Source organism: Podarcis cretensis, assembly GCF_951804945.1.
Source record: "Podarcis cretensis genome assembly, chromosome: 3".
Classification (NCBI taxonomy): domain Eukaryota; kingdom Metazoa; phylum Chordata; class Lepidosauria; order Squamata; family Lacertidae; genus Podarcis; species Podarcis cretensis.
The window spans coordinates 61,662,126-61,677,265 of NC_137172.1; the positions used below are offsets into that span (position 1 = coordinate 61,662,126).

Sequence of the window (15,140 nt, forward strand, 5' to 3'; positions counted from 1 at the left end):
GGCAGAGATGGCATGTTAACCCACATCTGTGGCATCAAAGTGTTATCTTTTACTTGTCATAGTGACTTGACTCCTATCGTGTCATAATGGCAGAAAGAACTGCAGAGTTGAGATGGCAACTGCTCCTTACTCTAGCCCAGGTCTTGTGGCAGCTGCTGTTTTGTATTGTTCTTCTTTCTCCTCCTGCAATTTACAGAAATACTTTGCCCATCCTATGATGTCACCATATTACATGTTTTTCCTGTTCCACATACGATGATACAGGATTATTTATTGGCGTTTTGAGTTGCATGGGGAACATTGTCTGGGGCCAGACATTATTCATTGATTTGCTTTAGCATTTTATATTCACTTTAATGATTGTTTTATGTATGTTTTCAATTTACAGTGTTCCTGAATACTTTTTTTTGTATCCAAACAGAATGAACAATTTGCATGTAGGGGGGAAATCATTATTTGGGGGCTACGAGTTTGAAGCTTTGCCTCTGCCCCTATGTGTTTTGCTCTTTGGTGTTGCTCCACCTTCCTTTCTACATGTGGATACAGCACCAGCCATCCTGCTGTTTTTGCACATCAAGCCTGGCTAGCTAGGGCATGAATCCCAGCTGGTGGTGTCTAAATTGCTATTTGCACTGAAGTTTGTGGTTAGGAGGATGTGCACTTTCTAATTTAGCCCCTGGCTAGAATAAAAGAACTGGCTTTAGGAAGAGCAGCATAAAAATGGTCTTCTGGACAGACAGAAAAATGGTTTTATTTATAGGGAGTTTGTAGGAGATTTGCATTTAATGCAGTTCGAACCAGCTGTTTAGAAGTTTGTTTTCAATGAGCTATTTTATTTCAAAACAAATACGTCAATAAAAGATTATGGATGAACGTACAGGCAATTGAATGTAAGCAGCATCTTCTGTACTGAGCCCTGTGATTAGCAAGGATCTCACAGTATGATGCCAGGAGAGACTGCAGAAGCAAAGCAGTAAACAGGATGGAGTGGATGGTTCAAAGTATTAGCCCCAGGGACACTCTGGTGGTTGAAACTGGCCCCAGCACCACCACTGGTGCTGCTTTGCTGGTGCTTTACACTTATCCTTACAGGAGCAACTGGCCGCTGTTTGCATTGCTGAACCTGACAGTGTAGTGCTATGATTGTGCTGCCTGTTGATCTAAATAAAATCCAGAATAGTTAAGGTGCTACCTTAGGTTAAAACGAACTTGTTTAGTGAAAAGAGTGCGTTCCTGTTTTGAGCTGTAATGGATTTTCTGACATAGAATGGAAAGCAGTATGACTGATTTGTTATTTTCTGCAGACGGATGGGTTATTTTGTAAATGGTGATGCAAATTCTTTGTGGAAGTTGCACAGGGGTGGGAAGCTTGTTTCAGGCCAAAAGCTGCATTTCTTCCCGAATGGTCTTCTCAGGGCTGCATGCTAGTGGTAGGCAGGGCCAGAGGCAAAAAGTAGGTGGAGCAAGGAAGGTGTCTATGCTTCAGCAAAAATCATGGTTTCTAAACATACATCTTTCTCCATCCATGCAACCAAGAGGCATGTCAAAGTCCAAGAACACATTCTAGCTAGACAAAAGTACTTGAGGAGTATTGGTGGGTGTGGCATAGGAAGCAAGAATGTGTCCTGAAAAGGAGGCATGGCCAGCGGAGTGGTCCAAGGGCCAGGTGGTGAGGTCTGAAGGGCCGCATCCAGTCTACAGGCCCTGAGGTTCTCCTCCTGTGAAATAGATAGTGTCCAATCATGTAATATACCATGCCAATCAGTTTTATAAACATGGTTTAACAGGAATCACCTGGTCTTCTACAATGACCAGTTTCTCCTGAGAAGGCATATTCAGAAGCATTACATCTAGTTCTTTCTTTACTGCTGGCATTCCTGGGTCACATCCCTGTTATTTACAAGTAGCTGAAGGAACCAGCACACAAAAGAGGTGTATCTCTAGAATTGCATGTTACAGTTGACACAGGGATGCCATTGTAAAATATAAGAATACTTAGTTGTTAAAATATAAGAATACTTAGTTGTGACATGATATCAGTGTTACACATTTTCCCTTTTCACATCAGTGGCTGCCATTGGTGAGGGCGGGGCAATGTACACAGTGAGCTCATTGCACAGATCAATAATTACTATATGTTATGAGAGAGGAAGAGAACAATGGCATGGTGGTACCATATATTTTTTTAAGCATCTCTGTGGCCCTCCTAATTAGTATCTCCATGGTTGGTAAAGTGATAAACTTCCCATTATGTTATTGTTATTATTATTTTAATGTATTTCTCACCCTTCATCATCAGATCCCAGGGTGGGTTGCAACAATTAAACATTCAATATGAAAAACAGTTAAAGCAAATTAGTCACAGAAATAGAGTGAAACATATCTCTCAAGTGTCATGATATAGTGGAAACTATAAAATGACGACGTCAGACGCACCTTGTGGGTAGTGAATTCCACAACCTTGAAGAATTCCCAGGCCACCCACCCAACCACACCAAACATCTGAGGGCCCCCTCTGCTGATCTTGGCATCTGAGAAGTCTTGTAGGGAAGCAAGCAGTCTTCCAGGTATTTGGGACCTATTTTTTTAGGGCTTTAAACACTAATGTGAGCGTCTTGAGTTAGGCCTGGGAACAAACTGTCTTGACAATTCAGCTGCTTTAAAACAGTGGCTGTTTGAGTTCTAAAAGTGAGCCCAAGTCAGTAATCTGGCTGCTTCATTTTGGTCCATCTGAAGTGTTGTTGTTGTTGTTGTTGTTTTTAAGGAGGGGTGTTAGGGAGAGAAATAACTTCCCATTGTATAAAACAAAAGCTGACACATTATGCACTGTGACACCACTTTTGAGTGTTCGCAGCATTCTGATCCTTAGTTTGCAGGACTGAAACTCATTTCTTAAAAGCCATTGATTGATGAGAATGCTCAGATATCTACTCATCTAGGTAATGACACAGCAGGGGGTGGGTACCCTCACAGGTGAGGCCCAAGAGCTTGAACTGTGGCAGAAAGTGACTGAGGGTATCTTTCTGGGATTCCACCTTGGCCTGCCTCCACTAATGCTAACCTGCACCTTCTTTTCTCTCCCACAAATCCCCATGAGACTCCCCTCTCTCGAGCCATGGAATATTTTGCTTCTCTGTCACCATGGTAACGTTTCCGCCTCTGTGTTCAGGGCTATTCCCTCAGGCCCTGGCTTCCCACAGGAGGGTAACCCAAAGGATATGTAGTACACTTAACTGCCACTAAAATCAATGAGACCCCAATCGTTTGGATTTGTGTTTATACAGGCTTTCTGTGGTTCACACCCACAACTTGTTCCACCTTGTAAAACTATTCGAAGATTATATTGTAATTGGAGGTTTTGGAGTACTTTTTAAATTTTCACATAATGGAACTTAGAATTTATTGCTTGCCATATTTCAATGCCTTGAGGTAGTTTTATAAAAACATTTTTTTATTTTTTAAAATAATTTTATTTCTTATTCCAAACAAGAGAAAAAGAAAATATATACCGTACATTTTTAACACTAGCTTTACAGAAAAAGGAGCAAAGAGACTCAAAAGAAAGCAAAAATTAACCTTTTTTTAATTAAAAAAGCAACATTTGCCTTATCTGAGACTGGGATAAAATAGGCCTCATTTATTTAAAACAAAGCAAAACAATGAGGTGTATTTGACAATCCCTCAAATTTAACATAAAAAAAGAAAATGAAATTGTATAGGAGATTATTATTTAGTGACACAACTAGACAGGAGACTGTCTTAATAACCCCCACTGTCCTTTTTTATGGCATTTTCTCTTTGCACTAGTACTTTACCTTAATTCCAAAGCCTCCCAGACATATGAATAAAAAAATAAATGTTATATGAATATTCATCACAGTGGGCCCAATTAGAACTCGGGACCTTAGACCCACCGTGTGCTTACCAGTCCTTTATCCTTTTATTTTTAGTAATGCCACCCTTTGCCTGCACCACAACTTCCTGAGGTGGGACTAGCATGCACTAAGTCTAGCCAATAATAGTCTGGGGAATCCAGTTATGTGCTGGTGCTGTTGTTTCTTTGCCTCTGTTACAAAATACATGTTCTTAGAAAATTACATAATGAAGTGATAAAATGCAAGGGTTCTGAAGCCAAAACATATGTTTTCTTATATGCCCAAATGCTTGTAGAGACCACTGTTTACATTACTGATTAGTAACGCATTTGTCGGTTTGTTCTTGCTGCAGATAGCAAACACTGAAGGGAGAGAGGGGGAATAATACTCAGAATCCTCCAGTTGCAAATGGGTTCCAGACCTGTTTTATCCTTTACATTTCGACACTATTCCTTCAAAACCACATCTGCATTCTGCATGATGGTGGGAATCCCTTTTCTAATCTGATCTCTTGTCTACATACTTTTATGCATTTAACTCTTTTGATGAAAGCAGAGCAATGGGCCCACAGTCTTTCCCGTGGCTTGTGGCAGGTATTCATGTGGAAGCAGCAGAACTACTGCAAATGTAAATGCATGTACAGTACGGGCAGCCAGTTTGCATAAACATGAGAGGTCTTCTGACAGACTGTCCACCTAACTTCCATCTCATCAACACTGGGAGTGGGGGCAAAGAAACTGGAGGCAGGGGTGTCAACAACAGGATTTTCTGCTCCAGGACGCTATATGGGGAGACAGAAGTGTGTACAGACTTACACAACATTGCATATACAGCTTTGTATCCGCTTTTGCAGAGGTGATGGAGGGCCCCCAAAATAATTTGGGGGTCATACATGGTGACGCAGTTTGTATTGTTATGGGTTTGGAGGGGCAGATCCCCCTAAATTCTTCATTTAGTCATTGTTATAATTTAGCTAATATTTTATGGGAAGATGCCAGGCACAGTGTGAGAAACAAATAAAGGCTATACCTGTATTCCTTTTCAGGAGATCAGCTAATAGAGGTGCCATTAAGAAACAGATCAGATAACTGGGCCATTGAGAGCAATTGAAAATACAAATACTGTCATTCCCTTGGCTCTGAGTAATGGACAGAGACAGGAAAATGTCCCCACAGGAAGAAAGTGTCCTTTTCAGGAGGTTTTTGAAAAGAACAAGAAGGAAGGGAGGGAGGACAGGACTGCATGCAGACTGGCTGGGAGAGGTTGTGCCCAGAGACCAGGGGGCATGGCTGGCTTCTACTCTGGACTCAAGCTTGCTGAAGCTATGGAAGAAGCGACAAGAGACAGTCTTGGTGTGTAATGCTGCATACTCCCTCCATCAAGGCTCAGGTGCATATATGTGTAAATAAAACCATATCGCTTAAGACACTACAGTCTCTGCTATGCCTCATTTATCCAAAGGAAACACAAACCCTGGTTAAGTACCTAGAGGCCTGGAATCTTGCACTCTCAGCAGAGATTGGGGTAGCCCATAACAGTATGTTAACACTAAGCCAAACCGCAGCTCAGCCTTAATGCAAGGCTTCCTGGAGAAGAGATCACAATCGTTGCAATTCTTCCCCGCTCCTCCTATGACTGTGCTGCTGTGAGCTAAGCAATGGTTTGGCTTAGCCTGCTGTACAAACTGGGGCTTGTGGTTTGTTTCGCTCCAGCCAAACCACAAAACGTAAACCGAAGAACAAAACTTGGTCGCAGCTCGTGGTTTTGTCTGGGGTGGGGCAAACCGTGAGCCTAGATTTGAATGACATGGCAAGTCCAGTCATGACTTAGCTCACAGCAGTGCAGCAGGAAGAGGGCTTAAGAAGGAGCACAGCAGCTGTGATCTCTCCAAGAGCCCACACGCTCGCCCTAAGCTCAAAGTGACCAGCTGAAACTTTCTCCAGAATCACATTTCTGTGTCAGAAAACGCTTCACTAGTTTAATTTCTGCCTCTCACAAGAGCCCTGTTCTTCAGTGCCAACCCTAAACCAGGCAGTGACCTCAAGTTTCATGAGTTGTAAACCTGTTACGTCAGTGTAGGTCTTCCATCAGTTCATGCAGGGGTTTTTGTAGGCCACACTCTCTGAACCATAAGGGTCCATCCCCAGCAATATGGATCAACTAAGTATGGAGTTTATTTACATTCACATTAACAGGGTAATTTCTAAAAAAAAATTACATACTAAGAAAACAACAGTATCATTTTTGCATAAAATGAAACCCGAGTTATAGAAAGCACATGAGTTTTCTGCCACGTTTTGCCGTTGGAAGGACACATCACAGTTCAGTCACAGCTACAATGATTTCAAATTGACAAAAATAATAATAATCCTCACTTGTCTACCAGGGACAATGAAAAGGAAAAAACAGCTTCAGAATGAAGCAAGATGTCCCTTTAAAATTGCACATGTAGCCTCTTCTTCATTGATTCCAGAAAAAAAAAGTATATGTATCCAGGAAGACCCCCCCCCCCCAAACAGCTTCAAAATCAACAAGCTCCTTCTCCATTATCTCTTGGTTGGTCTTCCTTGATGCACATTTAATTTTTTTCAATAGCTATGAATTGGCTAAAAACACTGAAAGGCAGGAGCAGGCTCATATCTCGCAAAACAATTGATTTGAATAGCACCTGCACATCTCACATAATTTTCATTCTGCAAGGGTTAGAGTGTTCCATTTATTTATTTATTTAAACTCAAGCTCAGAGTTTGCACAGCCGTACCCTGCTTTGGCAAACCCGAGGTAGAGAATAGAAAATTCCCTCTTGCCCCCGGAAACCCAGACCCAGACCTTTTGAAAATTTGAGCTTCAGCCAAACCTGTGGTCTCTGAATGTTGTTACCCTCCCAGCAGCCCTAGCACCATAGCCAGTAGTCGGGATGATGGGAGTTGTGGTCCAGCAACATGTGGAGGGATAAAGACTCCTGACTTACCTCTGTTCTAAAGGAACAGCTGGCATATTTCCAAATTCCCTTCTGTTTTTTTACTTCAGCACCTGAAATTATTATCCTGATTTAGTAACAATTCTATATTTGTACTAGGAATCCCAAAGTTTGTAACACGCCTTTGTTCAATATCTCTGGCCATTTCCAAGAAACTCACTGTAAATTCTGAAACCCATCTGACCGTTCCATTATTTCGCTGTCATTGTACCAGAAATGTATCAACAGTCAATGTGTGTTTGGGGTCCGTTTTCCTTCCTGAACCTGCTTTCAGATTCTACCTCTGAATGTGTAAACAAATAATACAATGAGATGCTCAAAGGGACCATTAGAGGATGTATCACATAAGCAAGCTTTATGAGGTCTAGAAGCTTTGTTTCCTTAAAATATAATGTGGGTTTCTTAAGTCTGTGTGTATAATACAGGATTCTTTCTGTTCCATTGCATCTGCACAGCAGAATTCAATATATCTTGTTCCTGCCTACCTTTGAGGATTCTAACTTAGCAATATACCTAAAAAAACCATTCTTTTTCTCAGATTTAATGGAAAGCATGGAGGGAGGAGATTAAATTGCCTTAATTTAGAAACAGCAATAGATGCTTATTTTCTACCCTCTTGCATCGCTTCCCCATAATCTATTTCCTAGGACAGATAGTTGAGCTGAGATGTGGCCAATTAGTTTGGTGAGGGCTGACATGAAATTTTTAACCCAAGACACTAAATTTCTTGCAAGTGTTGTTCCTAAAGAGAAGGTAATTCTATCTGAAATTTAAAAGCACATTAATTGGAAGTACTGTATGTAAATTGCAAGCAGCTTTTAGACTCCTGGGCAGCATACCCTGGGTTCAAGTTTGCTCATCTGGTGTTGTTTTGTTGATTATTACCTACTTACTGAATTCAACATGCATGAGAAATATGAGTGGAAAAGAAGGTTAGAAGTATTTCATAGATATTAAAACCTCAGTGCATATCTGGTACATCCATAAAACATGAAGGTGCCATTTGTTGCAAAACAATTTGGAATAACCGCCCTGAAAGTGCATTTGGAGTTTTTTGTGAGCTTAAAGCACCAGGAATGTAAATTTGCAAGATGCTGCCACAACTTCTTGGAAGGCAATTAATGCAGTGCAAAAGGAGCCATTTTAAGAACAAATGACTGTGAGATACGCATACAAAATGAGGGATCCCAGATTTTCGAAAGCACATTTTTCAGTTGGCAACAGTTTTTTTTAATTTTTTTAAAAAAGAAATTGTTATTAAAACCATAGTTAGAATGGTGTAAGAGCCCAAGCCTAGGGAAAATGTTTATATCACAATTTGAAATCTGCACATGCACATTGTTAAAATTATATGCTTTGTGGGTGGCGGGGGAATGAACAAGTTTATTTGATATGTGTCACTTAATTATTTATTTAGTTTTATGTGTAGCCATCTCCCTTAGTCTCTGAGGGGTGTGTGAGGGGTATGTTTCTTTCAGCAACTGCACTTTTTTTAATGGAAGGAAAGAAAGGGGGGGGGAGAGAGAAAATCCTTTACCAAAGCATTCTATAAATAACTCTAAAACAGCCAGTGTCCTTGGACAACTGATAATAGCTGATTGTGCAGTTACTGCTTTGGAAAGGCCACAGTCTTGTGGCGGCTCATGGTACCATGGCTGGTGACTGAGATTGCATCCTTTACTGGTGCTAACACCACATTTTGGTACCTTTCCTGCAGCATGTTTTGCATATGTATTGTTAACTTAGGGACACTTATTGCATTGTGTAGCCAAAAGAGCCTGCCAGCTTTGACCTGCACACAGATATAAATTGCTCTCCCCGCCCCATTTAAAATAAAAACCAAAAAAGGAATTCCCCCCCTACTCCTGCCTCATAAAGGGAGAAGTATCTGTGTCTACACGTGTGCTCCTTCAAACAGACCTGATTTGTGTATATTTTGTATTCAGATAAGTGTACATGAGTACAGAAAGTAAGCTAAGAAGTGGAATTTGCTTAAGAAGTGGTGGTTTCTATTTATCAACTTAAAAACAATTTACTCAGGAACTCTAAAGCAAACTCTGTACAGTCCTCAACAGTATTGTGTACATTAAGGTAAAGGTAAAGGGACCCCTGACCACTAGGTCCAGTCGTGACCGACTCTGGGGTTGCGGTGCTCATCTCGCTTTTTTGGCCGAGGGAGCCGGCGTACAGCTTCCGGGTCATGCGGCCCGCATGACTAAGCCGCTTCTGGTAAACCAGAGCAGCACATGGAAACTCCGTTTACCTTCCCGCCAGAGTGGTACCTATTTATCTACTTGCACTTTGACGTGCTTTTGAACTGCTAGGTTGGCAGGAGCAGGGACCGAGCAACGGGAGCTCACCCCGTTGTGGGGATTCGAACTGCCAACCTTCTGATCGGCAAGTCCTAGGCTCTGTGGTTTAACCCACAGCGCCACCCGCGTCCCTATTGTGTACATTAGACTGTGATAAAAAATGGATGATATTGCTTAACCTCCTCTGAACCTTTTTTATTATTGTTGTTTTAAATAGGTGCAGAATATCCTGGAGAGCCATTTCTAAACTGGATTAATGAACCAAGTAGTCGTCGAACCATTATTCACTTTCATCTCTGACATCAACAGAGAGGTAAGAAACTAACAGTTTCCGTATGTTATTTCCAGCATGCTAACATAGCTATGATGAGAGGGCATTGCTTTTATGTGTCAATGTTTCAGTTATGCATTTCTTTGGTACACTCATTCATGTGCAAGACTGAGACTGTATATACACTAATTGCTGTTTTTGTTTGTACATGTCACACTAAGACAACTTATTGTCTAGAACACATCACTTCTGAATGCTGTTAATGCAGTATCTTGGCCTTACGCTGGTGCTGGGTTCAGGGGGCACCAATAGCAGCATATCATTGGGACGAATTAAAAGGTTACACCTTTGTAGAATATCATGGCACCAGGAGAATGAGGTTGAGAATGATGCTCAGAATGGTTTGGCTATCGGGGAGCAGGCAGGGTCCCTGAAAGTTGTTGTAACAGCAACTGCCTACTTAACTGCTTTTATACTTAAGTGTACAGGTTGATCAATATGACCTATTATGCATGGATTTATTAGAATATATTGCTAGGGTTCCCTTAAAGGGGGAGTGTCTGGAAAGCAGTCCAAGCACCGCACCTTCTGCTCCGAAAAGCAATGTTGTCTTTAGAAGCAGCTTAGTACTGGTGGAATCTAACCCAGACTTGGTGGGGCAAAGCAGAGACTATAGTGCAAGTGTCTTGATCCTGCTAGTAATATCTGATTCATCCATTGTGAAAATGAGAGGACCTCTTCTCCTCTGTAGGAAGAACTTTCCAAAGACACACGATAACATTCAGGTCAAACCTTCAGAGATTAGGTACTGAAAATGAAAGAGTACTTTTAAATATATAAAACATATTAAAGCATTGCATTGCACCCTTCTGGTGCAAAGGCATTGCTCAAGGCAGCTAGCCTCATCTATAATCTAAAGTACCATTGATGCTGTCATTGCTTAGTTTTCGGGTTATTTGCAAACTTTTCTATTCATTTAGCCTTTGCTGGGGACTGACATGATATAATGTGAGGTATGCATTGACAGCTCTTATTTGTTGTTGTTGTATTATAGTATTTGTTGTTGTGCGGCATGATCTGGTATGCCTGTAACATCTGGAGGGTGTCTGTCATCTCTGGATTAAGCATTAATATGTTAGTCCTCATCCAGCCAGCTACTGATACAGAACGTCAGCATCTTCCTTGGTATTAGGTGAAAGGAAGAAATAGAGTTGCATGTCATCTGCATATTGATTATGCATAACACACCCTAAACCCGGGGTCAGCAAACTTTTTCAGCAGGGGCCAGTCCACTGTCCCTCAGACGTTGTGGGGGGGCCGGACTATATTTTGAGGGGGGGGAATGATGCAAGAGTACCACGAACCCTGATGGCTGCTTACCTGTGTCTTGAGAGTGGCAGGGGCTGGACGATGAGTGGCGCACGTCCAGAGAAGGGCTGCTTAAAATGGCGACCACTCGAGCACTGCTGCTGCGGGCACCAACAAAGCCCAGCCCCCTTCCTCCTCTAGGCAGGGTGGGGAGAAGCCAGGAGGAGGGAGGGAGGAGGTGGCGCTGGTGCCGTAGGAGGGAGAGGGACAGAATATACACGCTGGCGATCCACACAGCGATTCCCAGACCATCCGCAGGCCGGATCCAGAAGGCAATTGGGCCTGATCTAGCCTGCGGACCTTAGTTTGCCAACCCATGCCCTAAACCTTTGGACAGTCTCTGCTAAATAAGGCGAGGGATGATTAACCTTGCAGGTGACCATCAGCCAATGGCTAAGGCACTGAGCAGGAGTTCCCAGTATCACTTCCTGGAACCATCCCTCAAGGAAGGACTGGAGCTATCGCAGAGCAATTCCTGCTAATCCCATACCAGTCAGTCCAGAAGCATATTGTGGTCAAAGGTATCGAATGCTGCTGAGCGAAGGTCATTTAGAAAATGTAGCCAGTGTAACATTTGAATTAGAATTACAGCTGCTAGAAATGATTTTTTAAAAGTTAGCTACATATAAAAACTTCTTTAAAATTATTTGAACTGTATCATGTAGAATAACATTAAAGCCTTTAAGAAAATATTTTATTTCCCCCTGGATGTTGTGTGTGTGTCTGAATTTCTCCAGCACAAATGCAGCATCCACTAGACTGATTTTTAACACACTGCTGTGATTTGGGGGGAAACTGGCTCTACATTCACGCCCATTTGCATCTCACTCCACTCACTTCTTTGCAGAAAGGGACCAAAGTTATCTCCAGTGTGCTGTTCGCTTCTGGTGGATAACCAGTAAAAACATCAAAATATTGCTTCCAAAGTTTGTGGGGTGTGTTACCTTACAAGACCTTAGAGAATAAAACCTGTAGACCACAGTCTAAAGCAACCACAATGGAAAGTTTTTCTTCTCCTAAGTAGAAACATGTTTGCCAAAGTACTTTGTAAAGCCCCAAAGCTTGCACTTTCTCTCCCTCTCTTACTCTCACTGCTTAAGATGGTCTAATACAATACTCAGCCTGCTCCCCCCCCCCCCCCGGCAAATCTTGGAGTCTGGCCAAATAGTTTTTGTTAGGCATCAAGTGGGGAAGAGGCAGGACCAAGCATGCTGAGGGGAAAGAATGGAGTGCCTGGGGAGGAAGCAAGATAACATCCTATCTAGGCATAACATCCTGTCCTGTGCTTCTGTAGCGATTGTCTGAAAAAGATAACAAGAGGCAGCATCTCTCTCCTTCTCCCAGAACTTCAGAGAGTGCTCCGTGTTCTAAGAGAATGCACATGCCATATGCACACAATATCACTGAGTGAGCACTTGCCATTTAAAAATGTAAACAACGGCATGGAGCGCTTTTCGTTTGTCTGTTGAGGAATGTAGTCCAGTCCCAGCCAATTCTAACTTACTGAAACAGCGCAGAGAGAGGGGTCAGCAGGGACTTAAATAGGAAGCCATCAGAATGAATGGCTACCTTTCAGCACTGGGACAAGCGGTCCTTAGGGAAAACATGTCCTTTCCTATGATGCAGCCCGTTAAAGAGTTTCAGCGGTTCCTTTTAAGTGGTGTTTTAAAATAGGGCTTTTAGCTTTCATTAGCATTGGAGTTTATGGTCCTTCTGTGAATTGAGGCTCATGTAGATAGAGCTTTTGTATCTTTAGAAGACTATCAGTGATAATGAGTGTGCTTGATCTATCTGTCTATCTATCTATTATCTATATCTATCTATCTATCTATCATCTATCTATCTATCTATCTCTATCTATCTATCTATCTATCTATCTATCTATCTATCTATCATCTATCTATCTATCTATCTATCTATCATCTATCATCTATCTATCTATCTATCATCTATCTATCTATTCCCAATATAAGAGACATGCATGTGGTTGGATTTGTAGGTGCACATTATTGGTGGTCTTAATTTAGGTTACGCCGGTGCTGCTGCTATGGAAAGCAAATGTTTAATGTTTGTGGGGTAGTTTATAGATCTATAGAGCAATTTGCAGGGTAGTTTATAGATCTATGTAACATTTTTTTCAGTGGGCAGGCAGAGAGGGGAAAATGAGTGTCTTCAAAGGCCTTGGCCTAATTTCAGTGCTGCATGTGAAGAAGAGAAGCTCATTTCCTTTAGTAGGTTCAGAGAGTGCAGGCAAACCTCCTGCTGCCTTGAACCTGTGAGCAAAAGATCTTCTATTATTGAGATAGTGGTAGTGATTGTCCTCCCAACCCCCCAACCTAAAACAGATTCTAGTTTTCATTTCAGGCAAGTAAACTAAGTCATTTCATATATTTGTCAGAGGTAAAGTTTTTATGCTACTTCAGATTGGAGGAGAACCCTTGTCCCTGCTGTGTTATTTTTTGTATATATAGGGAATGGTTTGTATTAGAGAACGTTGACTCATACACAGTTTATGGGGGAAGGGGGGAAATGTCACTTGATTCTCACGAGACCTGCATTTTGAATGTGGTGTCTTTGCAGACAAGTGCCTGACATCTGTTTGGGATGAAGCTGTTGACTATGCAGGCATGTGGGTAGAATCCTTAACAATGTTGCTTGCAGTGCAAAGAAGCTTGCAGTGCAAAGAAGCCATAGACACACAGACACCATCAAGGTAGTATGTAGGCCTTGGTATTACAGTGGTACCTCAGGTTACATATGCTTCAGGTTACATACACTTCAGGTTACAGGCTCCGCTAACCCAGAAATATTACCTCGGGTTAAGAACTTTGCTTCAGGTTGAGAACAGAAATTGTGCTCCGGCGGCAGCAGCAGGAGGCCCCATTAGCTAAAGTGGTGCTTCAGGTTAAGAACAGTTTCAGGTTAAGAACGGACCTCCGGAACGCATTAAATACTTAACCCGAGGTACCACTGTAGTTCTTGGTATCTGATCATTCTGGTTTGCATAACTCAGTAGGTCAGAACAGCCTGTGATCCAGAACGTTCTGGAGCTCACTCTGCAGATACATTTCTGCTTTGGTTGACTAGCCTTGCCTAATGCTTACAGGCATCTTTCTGGTGATCCTCCAGTGATTCATAGACTAGAAATCTTGCTTGTCTTCTGTCTATAGTATTTGCTGCTTTCCAGAATGGAGAGCAAGAGGGTAGAGAAGCTGTGGCCCTACAGATGCTGTGTGGCTGCAACTCCCACTAACTCAACCCAGCAACACCTGGATGGCCATAGGTTTCCCAGACCTGGGATATACATTCCAAATATGTCTGTAACCATACCTTTCCCCAAACCTATGAGCACTACTGTTTGCTGCTTAGACATCTGACGATGTCAGCCTTTCTTCATTCAGCTTTGAAGTGCTGGGGACTTGTGCTGCAAATGGTTTATTTTCCCAGGGTTTCTTAGGATGAGGCCGTGATAAAAAAATGTTTAAACAAATTTTAGGGGGAAATAATAAGTCATCTGTGTTTCTGTTGCATATATTTCAGCTTTCAATGTGAGGAAGCATTCTGAATGCTTGCAGGGCATTAATATTCTGTATTTGGAGACAGTCCTTGAAATCCTTTTGGCACTGTGACTTCTGGTTTTGAAAGTAAAATACAGACAGACAAGGATAGTCTGAAGGAGAAATTCTGTCTTGACACTAAACCATTAAGAGTACTATGTTTACTCAGTCCTCTTTCCTCGTACAATAGTAAATAGAGCAATCCAAGATTCTGCTGTGTGTATAAATTGCCTGACACCCTGTTTGTAACCACATTAGTTTGGAAGCATGTCCTGTTGATCTCAGCGGAACTTATTTCCATGTAAATGAGCTTAAGATCCCCACTCTCCCATTTAGGGCCCATTCACGGTTTCATTTGTCCTGTGAGTTCTAATATTTTGTATTGATCTCTCATCATGAAGCTGAGAGGTGTTTTCTTTTGACCTGCTGTTTTCCTTGAGGAAACCCACCTTTTACTGCTGAATTGGAACAAACGTCAATCCATGGAAAACCTGAAGAGAAATATGTCTCTCTTCTGAACTGGTCTTAAAACACTCCTGAATGGTATTTGTTTATTCAAGCTGTGTTTTGGGCGGTCCACTCCCACCTCCTTTCATTATATCTCTGCCTACCGCTGCAGGATAATTTTTCCAATTGTCTCTCCAGCTTCAAGCAGTGCACTTCCAGTTTTCTTGACAGGCTTAAATTGCAATTAAACAATATGTGTGGAAAGTGTGGGTTCGTTCCGGCTTGTTTGTTTTGATTGGTTGTGATGGTTCCCGTCACAGCTTTATTTTC

The 15,140-nt window shown here is 41.9% G+C and overlaps 1 protein-coding gene across 3 annotated transcripts in view; it reads left to right on the plus strand.

Moving 5' to 3' along the window:
- The window catches only part of HIVEP2 (HIVEP zinc finger 2), a 136,524-nt gene that overhangs the window by 84,703 nt on the left and 36,681 nt on the right, over positions 1-15,140 (plus strand). For all 3 annotated transcript variants that reach the window (XM_079970925.1, XM_079970924.1, XM_079970926.1), the window contains one exon: positions 9,385-9,480. The gene's annotated coding sequence lies outside the window, so the exon portion shown is untranslated. The remainder of the gene's footprint in view (positions 1-9,384; positions 9,481-15,140) is intronic.